Source organism: Cololabis saira, chromosome 8, assembly GCF_033807715.1.
Source record: "Cololabis saira isolate AMF1-May2022 chromosome 8, fColSai1.1, whole genome shotgun sequence".
NCBI classification, from domain to species: Eukaryota; Metazoa; Chordata; class Actinopteri; order Beloniformes; family Belonidae; genus Cololabis; species Cololabis saira.
This window is the reverse complement of record NC_084594.1, coordinates 5,971,650-5,986,048: the sequence shown is the minus strand read 5'-3', so window position 1 is coordinate 5,986,048 and position 14,399 is coordinate 5,971,650.

Sequence of the window (14,399 nt, the reverse complement as noted above, 5' to 3'; positions counted from 1 at the left end):
GCATGCAGCAGTTACCTGCAACAGCAAGACGCTGCTCTCTGATTATGGCTCACAGTTTATGAAAACCCCAAATAAAAATAAATTAGAGAATATTTTATGAAATCAATAAACAATTCCATCATCAAAATTATAACAAATAAAGGTTCAACATATCTTGCTTTGCATGTAATAAGACTAGGAAATATATTAGTTTCACCTTTTAAGTTGAATTATTGAAATAGATTAACTTTTACACCATATTCTAGTTGAATTATTGAAATAAATTAACTTTTACACCATATTCTTCACCTGAAGGAATATTCTACACCTTGGCTGATGTGGACATACAGAGCATAGGAGGCTATTTCAGCTGCTATATGGTTGGCTGTCTGTACAGTCATGCAAGTTCAATGCTACTAAAGAACACGTTTTTTCATATAAAATAAACATTTTTATGCAGTTTAGAAGTTTTGGGTTTTTTTTTTGGCTCCTGCGCTGCTGAAATCGGGGCGTCCTTTATTTCTATTTCTGAAAGTTGGCAACCCTAGGTGCAAAATATGCTTTTATACTGACTCTACAGACTAACACACACCATAATTTGTTAATTCATCTTTATAAGTGAATAAATATCGTTTTGCCTATAACTTATTCCTGCATCCCTCTTTTATCGATCCGGCGAGACGGGTCACCGCGTTTTTGGAGCCCCAAGTCACATATCCAGGGGCTCCTCTGAGCACCAGACCAAAATAATTATGTGCAGCCCTGAATATATTATATTATTTGTAATCAGCACAAATGATCTGTCCCCATATGATAAAATCCACCATCCCCCCTGATTTTCTTTTACAACTCGAGTACTGGTCCCAACCTTTTAAAGCAAAACAGTCGAGAGAAGTCCAGCAACATGATTTTATGGGAACATGATTAGTCTTGTAAGTTTTCTTTAGAAATTCTCAATTACTTAAAAAAAATTAAATCAACAATGTTCTGCACGGGACGGTGCAGTGCTGGGAAAGAAAATAAACTCATGCTCTAGTTTCAATCACAAAAATCAAAGCGGCGAGTGGAAACCAATGAGCGGGAGCTCTGGGTGTTTGTTGCTTCAGCTCCGGAGCAAAGATCCAGTTATGCTGAACAAACAGCGGGAAAACGGTCTGGACGGGTCCAGGTCTCACCCTGCTGCTCATCATTCCTGCACGGAGGAAAATCAACGCCACATGTCTGCCCACTATCTCTGGGAAACACTGTCACAACATACAAATCTAATTCAAACAAAAACTGGCTTCCTGGGTTATTGAAACAAACTCTGGAGAAACTGCAAAGTGCCTGCAATTATTCAGTAAGACCAGGTCAACACGCCGAGATCCAGGAACCCTCTCAGCCCGGCAGGACGGATTAGTGCAAGACTGAAAACAAACGCACTTTATCTTAATCCCCAAACTAAATTCTTCACATTCGTTCCCCGTTAGTCATCATTTTTATCAGTTACTATACTTTATTTACTCTCGTTTATCCTCCTCTTGTAGTTAAAAGGTTTGAGAATATCTGACTTATCACAAAACCTTGTGCTCAGGTTCAAATTGAAATGGCTGAACAGATGACATGTTTATCCTCTGGATTATCTCGTTGAACAGTCAAAACAGTGTACGGGGGCCAGCAGGTGCAACCGTGTGACGTCACTACCCAGAATGCATTGCGGTGTAAACAACAATGGCGACCTACGTGTTAAATTATATTTTCAAATTTTATAAAAACAAAGACATCAAAAAGGTTTTTTATATCACATTGTTATAATTGATACCAACATTTCTCTTTTAAGACCTACATGTCTTAATACGCAGGGTTCCCTTTAAAGTGCTCTAATGCTCAGATTTGTAAAGTGCTAATGCATATTGCACATAGGTTTACCTGAACTCATGTGAAACACGTAACTGATGGTTGAGGAGCTGGATGGTCTGAACTATTTTATTTCCTACATCGATAACATCGAAATAATTAAGACCCGTGCTTATTAATCACAAACCACATTTTAAACAATATGACCAAATCCGCTCCGACCTGGTGTGTCAGTGATCACTGCAGACAAACTGCAGCTTCACCGGGACCAACGTTGTTAAAGAGCATCAACTCTTATCTAAGCGGAAAGAACGCCGAAATATGACGAAGTCTTCCCAAAGTGTGATCCATGGTGAAATAGGAAACTGGAGATGTGCGCACTATATACTGTATATATATATATGTGTGTAGACTATATGCAATTTGTTCCCTCCAGTTCTGCAGCGCAGCTTGAAAGTCCTGCCTCCTGCAGGCATCGACAGGCTTTAGCAAGCAGCGATGCCGGCGTCCTGAGCCTCCACAGGCCATTTTTGACGCTTTCAGTGTGAATCCAGACACGAAGGAGGCAGGTGGGGGGGGATCACCTGTCCACCATGTCCAGGCTGGAGTTTGATCCAGCCACCTGGGTGGAGCCTCGTACCTGGTCTGACTGGACGAGACTCTCCGGGCCGGGATGAAGCGGGTCAGAAGAGAAGAGAAATCCCAGCAAAGGTGCACACTGCAAAAACTCAAAATGAATATTTGTCTTATTTCTTGTTAGAATGTCTAATTTTTTGTCAAAAAATCTCATTACACTTAAAACAAGACTCATCACTGGAAAAAACAACAATTTTCACCTGTTTCAAGTAGATTTTCACTTAAAATAAGTAGAAAAATCTGCCAGTGGAACAAGATTATTTTGGCTTGTAATGAGAAGATAAATCTTGTTCCACTGGCAGATTTTTATACTTATTTCAAGTGAAAATTTACTTGAAACAGGTGAAAATTGTCAAATAAGTTATTTTTCTGGTAATGACGATTGTTGTGTAATGAGATTTTTTGACTAAAAATTAGACATTTTAACTAGAAATAAGACAAATATTCCTGGTAAGATTTTGAGTTTCTGCAGTGCAGGATCACGTTTGCGACATAACGGATCATGCTCAACTGTTTCCGTGTTCCTTTCTTTTTTCTTTCCTCTTTGACAGAAACATCGAAAACGGAAATAAAACATCCACAAAGGTTTGGTCCCAGCAGGACTGGACCTTCCTACGAGGCCAAACAGCTGGGCCAGAGTGTTGGGTAAATGGTTAACAGACAGCAGCCGTGTTTTTGGAGCGGTCCAAATCAGATTTCACACCTGAACCTCATAGAGAATCAGTGGGAAACTTCAAACACCGGAGGCCGCGTTCATAAAAGTCTGTGTGGTTTTGTGTGTGAACCTGTGTGTCGGCACGAAGGCGTCGTGGCTGCACAGCTTCATAAAGCTGCTCCTCCTTTATAAATCTCAATTATGATATTTTATGCAGCTGTAGATTCTCACCCATCCAGGTCGTGGTAATCTCTAAGAAAAAAGGAAGTAAAGGAGGATTACATGCAGTTTAACGCTTGTGCACAAATGTGAGCCAGACGGTCTTTTAACCGTTCAGGTCAGTTTACTTTTATTGCTCCTCAAAGCTCCAGCATATCCAGAGTCAGTCAGACCCCCCCCCCCCCCCCCCCCCATGCCACATCTCTCTTTTTTATTGCACTCGGATACCAAATATAAACAGACAAACTAAAAAAATGTAAAAGAATATTGTTTAGGTCATGGATCAGCAACCCGCGGCTCTAGAGCCGCATGCTCTTTAGCGCCGCCCTAGTGGCTCCTGGAGCTTTTTCCAAAAAAAATGTTTTCCTTTTTTTCTTTTTTTTCTTCTTTTTTTTCTTCTTTTTTCCCCTTTCTCAACATTTCAACATTTTGACTCTCTTCTTGACATTTTGACTTTTTTCTCGAAATTTTGACTTTGACTTTTTTTTTCTTTTTTCTCTATTTTCCTTTTTCTCTCTTTTTTTCTTTTTTCTTTTTTTTCTTTTTTCTTCTTTTTCTTCTTTTTTCTTCTTTTTTTCTTCCTTTTTCCTTTTTTAATCTCGACATTTCGACTTTTTTCTCGACATTTCAACTTTTTTCTCAAAATTGTGACTTTTTTCTTGACATTTTGACTTTTTTCTCAACATTTCGACTTTTTTCTTCACATTTCGACTTTTTTCTCGAGATTGTAGTTCAACATTAATCTTGACATTTCGACATTTTTATCGAAGTGCATAATGAAAAAAAAAAATCTCCCCCCAGTTCTAACTAATATAGAAACATGCAGCATGTGTTTCCTTCATTCTAAGGCTGATACAAGACTTTTCATTTTTTGCGGCTCCAGACATATGTAATTTTTTGTGTTTTTGGTCCAATACGGCTCTTTCAACATTTTGGGTTGCAGACCCCTGGTCTAGGTGCACGTGTCTCTGGAGTCTGGACCTCACATGTGGCAGGGGCCTTTCAGGGTTTGTACCGGGCTGGTGGATCTGGTTCCTGGGGTTTCCCTGGGGTGGCCCTGGGTGGGAGGTGACCATCTTTGAACCCCAGTGTTGTGTAAAACAATGGAACATCTGTCGCATACTTTCATGTGCATCCACGACTACACACCACACAAACACGACAGTCATCACCACACTACACACACTGCACCCATCACTGTCTTGTCCTTTCATGTTTCACATTAGTCGCCTCTGTCAGAATCAGGAACTAAGATGTTAATACTGTAACACCTGTTAGATCAGACAGTCAGGACACGGACAAATCAATCAAACTTTATTTATAAAGCACTTTTCATACATTATATGTAGCACAAAGTGCTTTACATGTTTAAAAATTGTATAATTTTTAAACATGTAAACATGCACTTTCACACGCACCCACGGGCGTTATGAAAACCTTTGCAAGGTCTGAATACATCTATATCTCACTAAAGATCAACTCAACTCAATCTTTATTTATAGAGGTTGACCAAAGTGCTGTACAGTTAAAAACTGCTGAAGAAAAGGCAGATAAAATAAATAGAATAAGATGGGTGCAAAATACAACAATACAATGAAATAAAAAATAAGAGTAAAATAATTTAAAAATTAGAATATCTTCAAAATCCACTAAAACTCCCTGAGACAAGCTGACGGTGATGGCGGAAGGACGTGAACTGTGTGATTTACATACGTAAACGCTGTTTGCAGAACATCTGAATAACCATGAAAGCAACAGCAAAGAAGAGATTCAAGCAACGCTTCCAGTCGTGTCAGTTCCCCTAACATGCATGTTTATTACTTTTTTCTTCTTCTTTTTGGACACTGGAAGGATGCCAGATCCTGAAGAGAGAACTCCAAACTCCAAAAATAAACCAAAATCAGACAAATAAATCTCTGAGCTGTTTTGGTTTTTGTCAAACCGTGACATGTCCTCGGGCTTGTGCAGCTCCAGAGCTCAGGACAGAAGAAATACTAAAACAGATTCTGATCAACGCATTAAATCTGCAGAAATATCGTCACGATAACAAATTTAATTTAAAAACAACAACAAAAAAGCCATTTACGTTTTAATTTCTCTTGAGTCTCTCTTGTTTTTTCTCTTTATAACTAAAAAAAGGTGCATTTAAGCCAGGAGGACTTAGTGGACTCCTGTTACCTCGCTGATTCATCTAAAAGCTCAGGTCGATAAAGAGCAAGAATCATTTTACCAAACTACAAAAATGAGACTTGTTAAAACACGCTCCATTTAAATACGCGGTATTTCCAAGATTCCTTTACTGATTTTATAAATGTGTAAATGAGACTTATCAATTTTTTGTTTTACAAATAAATGCATAAATGAATACAAAAGATTGTTTGTTAAAGCAGCTAATAAAGGTTCTGACGTCACTGTTGAGAAGGTCCGTGGATAAATCTGGAAAAGGCTTTTTTCTATAACTTTTCCAGCCAGACGGGGGAAAAACATGCTCAATTGAAAAATAAATAGATAAAAAATCAGTTTGAATCTAAATGTGACACAACAGTGAAAGATAAAGTCCAGCTCTGTCTCGGCAGTGGGATGATCTAAGGTTAGTGCGTTTCAATTTATTTTCCTTTTTGCATCTGTGGCAGTCAGAACACATTGTCAAAATGTCAAAAATAAAACAATATACCAGACAATTCAACATAGAACGATTAAGTGCAGTATAGTAAAACACTATACAATAACATAACTTAACACAATGAATAGAATGTTTGATCCTAAAGTGCTTCACACCAAATCTAGTGGATTATGAACTGAATAATGCATCTATAATTTATTTATCAGAGCTATACTAGTCATTTAAAGGTGGAAGCAGCAAGCTCTCTTTTACTTCTGTAGCTCTTGATAAACAAAGGGCTGATGAGAGAGAGGAAATAAAATTAAATGTTTAAATCTTTTTTTTCTTTTTGCAATGAAAAATTAACAACAGCAACTGATGCTGTGATCATTAATTGTTTGGGGCTTTGGCTGGACTAATAACATCACAAATAATCAATATCTGATACCCCTAATTTGAATTCCAAAAAAAATCTTTTTTTCATTTTAAATGTTGAAATTGTAGATGATAAAAGTTAGAGAAACTTTGCCCTCGAAGGTCAAACAGCAGATCCAACTCAGACCTGGAATCATGGCGCAGGCTGCCCTCTGCTGGCGACTCGCATGTACTGCAGCGCGACTGGTGACCGCAAGTGAGTGAGCCTGAAGGCTGATTTATGGTTCCGCGTTAAATCCACGGCGTACGGTGCGCGTCGCCGCGTACCCTACGCCCTAGGCTCTGCGTTGGTGTAACGCGGAACCATAAATCAGCCTTTAATGCCACAGGTTCGGGTTGTGATGTAAAAAGCAGTTTGACTCAAACTGCTTATCTTTTTATCATTTATTCCGTTCATATCAAATCCATAATAACAAACTAAAATGACAAATATACGGAAAATGGAACAAAAAAATGCCTTGCTCCTCTGCAGTGTACAGGACTGTCTCAGAAAATTAGAATATTGTGATTTTCTGAAATGTAATTACAAAAACAAAAATGTCATACATTCTGGATTCATTACAAATCAACTGAAATATTGCAAGCCTTTTATTATTTTAATATTGCTGATCATGGCTTACAGCTTAAGAAAACTCAAATATCCTATCTCAAAAAAATTTAATATTCTGGGAATCTTAATCTTAAACTGTAAGCCATAATCAACAATATCAAAATAATAAAAGGCTTGCAATATTTCAGTTGATTTGTAATAAATCTAGAATGTATGACATTTTTGTTTTTTTAATTGCATTACAGAAAATAAAGAACTTAATCACAATATTCTAATTTTCTGAGACAGTCCTGTAAGTAAATAATCTAAAACTGTGTGAGAAAGCCTTATTGTGTCACATTTTGACATGAAAAAGTTATTTCACAAAGAGACTTGTTTATTGTGTCGGCCGTCTTGTTAGTGTCTTTCTAATATTAAACTGCGATTTTGCGATTTTTTATACAATCTTGTTCAAGCTTGCATATTCTTTGTGGACTCATTTAATAAAACCTTTTGGAAAGATGATTTTAAAGACCCTTTTATTTTTAAGTAGCATACCAGATATGTTTTAATTGTTGATTTTTAAAATGCGCTGGAAAATAGCCAATGTTGTACACAACTGAGGTGAAGCCATGCTTAGAAGTGCTTAAGCGTGTTTCTAACTGCTCTCTGGTCCTGATGTTATAAATGCAGGTATTTTTTGTGATCAAATGTTTTGATTTATTTTTCATGATTTTCTTATTCTCAACGGTGGCATCCACAATGATGTTAAACAAACATTAACAAATATTCTCACCCCCTTCCAAACCCACCCCTCGGACTTAAGCAGTCGATGAAAACAATTAATAAAGAAAAACAGAAAAAAAAGATAATACAAAGATAATAGAACAAAGGACAAAATAAAACAAAGGCAAAACATAATACAGGTAATATCAAAAACTGGACAAGGATCAATTTTAAATACATCTTTCAAGTTTGGCCTTAATTTTATCTGCTGCCATAAACCAAAATAAAATATTTAGTTGTTTTGCGTTATGGATTGGGGCTGTAGATATTTCCAGATAGATAATATCAAGAAAAGTCAGATACCAATGGGAGATGTTAAGCGTGTGTGGTGGTTTCCACTTACTGCTATTATCTTTTTTACTGCTGTTAGGCCAGCAAGCAAAATTCGTATTGACATAGTGAAGCATTGATTGTTGATATTTTTTTAAATAAGTGTTTGAGGGTTTATTGGAATATTCTGTACTGTTATGGAGGATAATGCAGTTACAACCTGTTGCCAGAAATTTGCAACAGGTTGGCATTCCCAGACCATATGCATGAAGGTTCATGCATATGGATGCAGGTATTTATTGACTAAGTTGGACATCACTGAAGGCCTACGTGTGAAAAGCACTGAGTTTGAGTGAAACTGATTGGAGTCACCACTCGATGAGCAGTCCAGTCCAGCTCTTCGGCCTGGTTGATTAGAAATGAGGCAACAGAGCCACGTTTTAGATCCACAAACAGGTTTTGTGATATCCTGAGAGAGTTTAAACCTTTATTTATTTATTTTGTAGCAGTAGGTCAGCAGAGAGACCAATCAGAAGAACACAGGAACTCTGATTTATAGCAGGTGTGACGCAGGGTGTCACTCTCTCTGTGTCCTTTGTGTGAGTTGGCTGTTCCTGACTCTCTGCCCCGCGGTAAGGAATATTTAGGGGTTTTTAGGATTGTTTTATTTTATGTCCAGTAGTTTTATTGTTAGGTTAGCGTAGGGGTGCATGTAAATGCACCCTGAGGTATTTGTATTTTAATGATTTTAATTGTGGGTCTCTCTGTTTGTAGGACTGAAACTTTCACTGTTTTAAAATGTGGAGGTATTTAAAAGATGATTTAAACCTCACAACAGGTCCTACAAACATTTTAATAGTGCTTTCTTTTACTTTTAGGCATAGCACTGACTGCCGTTTATTTTAGTTTAGTATTTTATGTTTTAATTGTATTGGTTTTAACATTCTGTCTTCTCCTGTGTTCTAGCGTTGCGGCTGGCGGTGTCCTCCATTCACCGTGTGGCTGAGGCGCTGGGAGTTCACTTAGTGTGGTGTTTTCATTTGATGTGTGTTAGGTTTATACTTATTTTTCTTTGATATTTCTGATATTTAGTTTACTCCCAGCGTCCTAAGTAGTGAGTGGTTGGCTCCCCAGTCGTGATATGTCTGTCTATCTTCTTTTCCTTCATTGACTGTGGTATTTTAGAGTTTTATCCATTGTAGACTAAATGGCAGATTGACCCACGCTGACCGTCATGGCCTCTTAATTGAAGCCCCTGTGTATCGGCACATCCTCAAGGTTACAATTTTATAGGTTTAGTTATCGGGGACAAGGCACATTAATAATATATTTAAACAAATGTAAAATATGCCAGAATTAACCAAAAAGGCTATTTTGCATCTGCTGTCCCTGGACTGGTGTAAAATAGTCAACCTAAAAGAAAAATTATTAAGATATAATCAATAAAACATTTCCAAATAACAAGGCTACATCAGAATAAAGAAGCTAAAATACACACACAGGTTAACATAAGCTCAACAACAGACAATTGTTACAAAGGAAAACAGAAACAACATGAAGCAGCAACAGAAACATCAACATTAATAACACAAGACACAGTAACACACTAACAGGCCAAAAACAAACAAGACTAAAGCACGAAACACAGAATAAAAAGCCATGCACAAAAAGCAACAGTGTAACTAGACAAACTAATAGGCAACATGACAGGCAGGGCAGCAAGCCAGGAAAATGAAGCACTAAAATGTAATGTTGACAGCCTTGGCCACTAATTAACCACTTTTTTAGATCAAATTTAAAAGAATAATAATTTGATTGGTTTCTAATCTCAGTTGGTGTGAAGTTCCACTCACGAGCAGCCCTGATTGAAAATGCAGACTGGCTAAAAGCACTTTTCCTAAACTGGACCACACAATCTCCTCTAGCTGCTCCGTGTGGATGTTGATTTCATTTTACAAACACTGTTTTAAGACTGAAACTGCTCCAGATTCATACTTTTAATCTGCAACAGGAAGGAAAAGTTTGGAATAATGTGATCAGATTTTTTTTATCCAAACCACAGAAACAAACCAACATTCTTCAGCTGATGTAATTATTATTTCTCATGTCTTCATTGAGCACACCTGGTAAACATTGACAGTGCTGGAAGAAAGTCTCTTTTTCCAGCAGTAACATCAGTATCTCAGTATCTCCGGATCTGCAGCTGCACAACATTCAGGAGGAATTTCTGACTGAATTTCTGTGATGGAGTTCCTGCTGCATCACCCAACGAATATTAGTGTAAACCTGGGAACTAGAGGTCCAGGTCCTGGTGCAGGGAAAGAAACCAGCCCAACCCCTGATGCTGCCGCCACCACAATCCTTATCTTGATGATGTTTTGATACCTGCGTGAAGCTGGCCCCCCACCCCACGCAAAATTCAGTGAAAATATTCTCAACCGTTTGTGCTGCGTTAGTGCTGGTTTGTGCAGAAATAAATTTCGTTTGTGCTGCTTTAGTTTTGAAGATATATGTGTTATAAACATGTTATAAATGTGTTATAAATTAGTAAATAAATGTCATCGGACTCGGTTTTGAGTCCTTGACCTTCATTGGTGTAAATTGGCTACGCCCATTCTTTTGATTGGTCGATATTCCATAGTTCCATAGTGTCATAAACCGGTTATATCTTCAAAACTAAAGCAGCACAAACGATTTTTTTCTCTGCAAAACCAGCAATAACGCAGCACAAACTAGACCATTTTGGTTAATTTTGGACAAAGTCGGGGCGCTGCGTGATGTCATCGTGTCATAATTAACCGGTTATATCTTAAAAACTAAAGCAGCACAAACGAAATTTCTTTCTGCGCAAACCAGCACTAACGATTGAGAATATTTTCACTGAATTTTGCGTGGGGTGGGGGGCCAGCTTCACGCAGATTATTTTGATGCTTTTTTTTGCAGCAAACATGGTGCTGAGTTTTCTTCCATTATTCCAGACTTATTTCCCCTAGGAGTGTCCTACATTTCCAAGGTGCTCTTCGCCAAACTTCAGGCATGCAGCAATGTCTTTGGAGATCAGCAGCTTTTCCTTCTCAACCGCTTGCACATGGTGGACTCGTGAGCGGGAGACGTTTCCAGTTGCAGTGATTAGGAACATTGTATTCATCTGCTACTGTGACTCGGATGAAGATCAGCTCTCATTCGATGGCAAATGAAAGCAGAAGGCTAATTGATTAATTAACTACAAAGGTTCAGGGATTTTTATTCAAGGACTTAAAGCCTGTTACTGCTCTGGAAACAGAAAAGAAACAGAGAAGATTAAAAGCCTTAACCTTTATGCATTCTGCAGGAAAAAAAAAGAGATCTCAACGTCCCGACTGGATCACATCTGCTTCCCGGACATCTGGCTTGTGTCAGCCGACTGGTTTCACAGTAACAGGCGGTCTGGGTGACGCCTGTGGGCCTTCAGACTGATCCGGGGCTTTTAGCTGCAAACGTCCATTAAGCTCTGAGTCTGGACAGTGTAGTCGGTCTGACGCACAGAAATGTTGCTCTGAAAACTGTGATGTCAGTAAGTGAGTTAGGCTTCGTCACGAGGACGTAGGAGCAGCCAGAACCACCGTTGAACATCCTGAGTAGAGCTGGGTATCGATTCAAATGTCAAGAATCGATTCGATTCCGATTCTTAAGATTCAGAATCGATTATCACCATTTGATTCGATCCGATTCAATATTGATTTGGGTTTGTGTTTCATGGATTATATGACTGTAAAATAACTATTGAAATAATAATTTCACAATAATTATTGTGAAATAACTAAGAAATAAATAACTTAAATAGGCCTTTCAATATCCATTTAAAGTGCAAAAAAAGAAAGAAATTGCAACAGCTCAAGCAGTAAACAAATTATTTTAGCTTGTCTGATTTATTCTGTCACCAGACACAGCTGGACATGAAGCACCAGCATTTTTCAGGTATTTCATGACAAACCGTGTCCGATAACAGAGAAACCAAACAAGCTCTAGTAAATATAGATAATATGAACTTCATTGAACTAATATAACATTTAGAAATTTAAGCTGAAATGTCCAGCATTTTCTCTAAAGAAAAGTTAATTTAGTTCAGGAGTTTTCAAAACTACTGGGATTAAAGTTCACCAGGCAAAAATGTAATGATGAAAAAAAAAAAAAAATGTAATAAAAAAAATTCCAAGAACGTAACGGACATCTCCTTATATGGACATCACGCTATAGGTTCATCTTCCAGCTTTACAAACTGCCTTTTTTCCCCTTTTAGTGTTTCTAGTCAACGGTATGATTCATTTTATATTTCCAGTACTGGAGTTGAGGGGGGATGAGGGGGATGGCATCCCCCCCTGAAATAAAAACAGTCCAAATCATCCCCCCCTGTAAAACTGCCATCCCCCCTTTCCATCCCTTATGTCATTTCATCAATGAATGTGGTTTTACTGCTATTTCAACATTTAGAGTCATCACCAGAAAAATAACATCAGAAAAATAACTTATTTGACAATTTTCACCTGTTTCAAGTACATTTTCACTTGAAATAAGTAGAAAAATCTGCCAGTTGAACAAGATTTATCTTCTCATTACAAGCAAAAAAAAAATCTTGTTCCACTGGCAGATTTTTCTACTTATTTTAAGTGAAAATCTACTTGAAACAGGTGAAAATTGTTGTTTTTTCCAGTGATGAGTCTGGTTTTAAGTGTAATGAGATTTCTTTACTAAAATGAGACATTTTAACTAGAAATAAGACAAATATTCTTGTTAAGATTGTGAGTTTTTGCAGTGATCCATTTTACTTATCCTGTGAAGGACAGAATCATATTCATAAGTTCAGAAAAGTGTTTTTTATTGTTGTGTTTTGATGTATTTGATGTAAGCCCAGTGGATATTTAAAGCTTACAGAAGGCTGCATTTAACTGCTGCTATGTCATTCCTGCAGTATTTCTGCAGGTGTTTTGGTCACTGCTATTATTTGTAATATATTATATTATTTGTAATCAGCACAAATTATCTGTCCCCATATGATAAAATCCACCATCCCCCCTGATTCTTTTTTTTTTACAACTCGAGTACTGTATATTTCTATCTTTCTTAAAAAACAAGCTGAGTGAACTTTAAACTGAAACTATTTTGACAATAAGAAATAAAACTGTTCGCTCAACTGTGTTCATATCAGTTTGTGGGATGACCAAAACATTTAAATAATTTCAACATATGGATGTGTTATAGGTTAAAGTTCAGGTTTAAATGAGTTACCACTTCCTTCTAACTATTGCTTTAATGTAAATATTTAATATTAGAGTTGGTCAATTTTATTTATCCACTATCATCAGTCTCTTAATTAGTTTGAAAAGAAAAACGGCTAAAGATGACAGAATCTTTGCACGTCCCTTAATGTGTACAAGACCTCATTGTGATGTTTATACAAGATTAGAAGTGAACTTCTTCCCTGGCTGTCAAGAATGTCCGGTTGCCAGAGGTGGGTACTAACGAGTTACATTTACTCCGTTACATTTACTTGAGTAAGTTTTGGGAAATTTTGTACTTTTAGGAGTAGTTTTGAATCACTATACTTTTTACTTTTACTTGAGCAGATTTGTGAAGAAGAAACTGTTCCTCTTACTCCGCTACATTAGGCTACGTTGAGCTGTTACTTTTCTTTTATCCCTTTTATCCACGTACGCGTCAATCTCATGACATCACTGGGTGATTCTTTGGGAAAAATGTTTGTTTTTGCATGTTTTGTCACATTTACACAGACTCAAACACACACAGAGTTTCTATGAGTTCATGTTTGTTCTAGTTCTGCCTGGTTAAAAAAGAAAAGTACAAAGGCTTGAAATTTTATGCTACTTGTGCTTAATTTGTTTTTTTTTTATTCTGTTATTTTATTATTTATTAAAGCACTGGAATTTACTTTAAGATTATTTTAATTTAAGCATTTTTTTTAATTAATTTTATTGATGTAATTTGCCTGAAGATGATTATTTTGTACTTTTATATTTGAATGGCTGTGTTATTAAAATAAATCAGACGTTACTCAACAGTTACTCAGTACTTGAGTAGTTTTTTCACATGGTACTTTTTTTACTTTTACTCAATTATTTGGATGACTACTTTTTACTTCTACTTGAGTCATATTATTCTGAAGTAACAGTACTTTTACTTGAGTACAATTTTTGGCTACTCTACCCAGCTCTGCCGGTTGCACCTCCCCAGTTGCCATGGTTACTGATCCACCCCGATGCTGGGAGGGGCCTCCAAGTAAAGCTGAAGCACAGCAGAGAGGGACGGCTCTGCAAGCTGCATTCACTGGTAAAATCAGTGTTTTATTTTTACTTTTTTTTCTGTTTATCCTTTGCGTGGCTCCATTTTTATTTTTTTTCCCCCCAGTGTTTTATTTTAAAAACACAGATTTTACCAGCAACTTCACACCTTTGTTC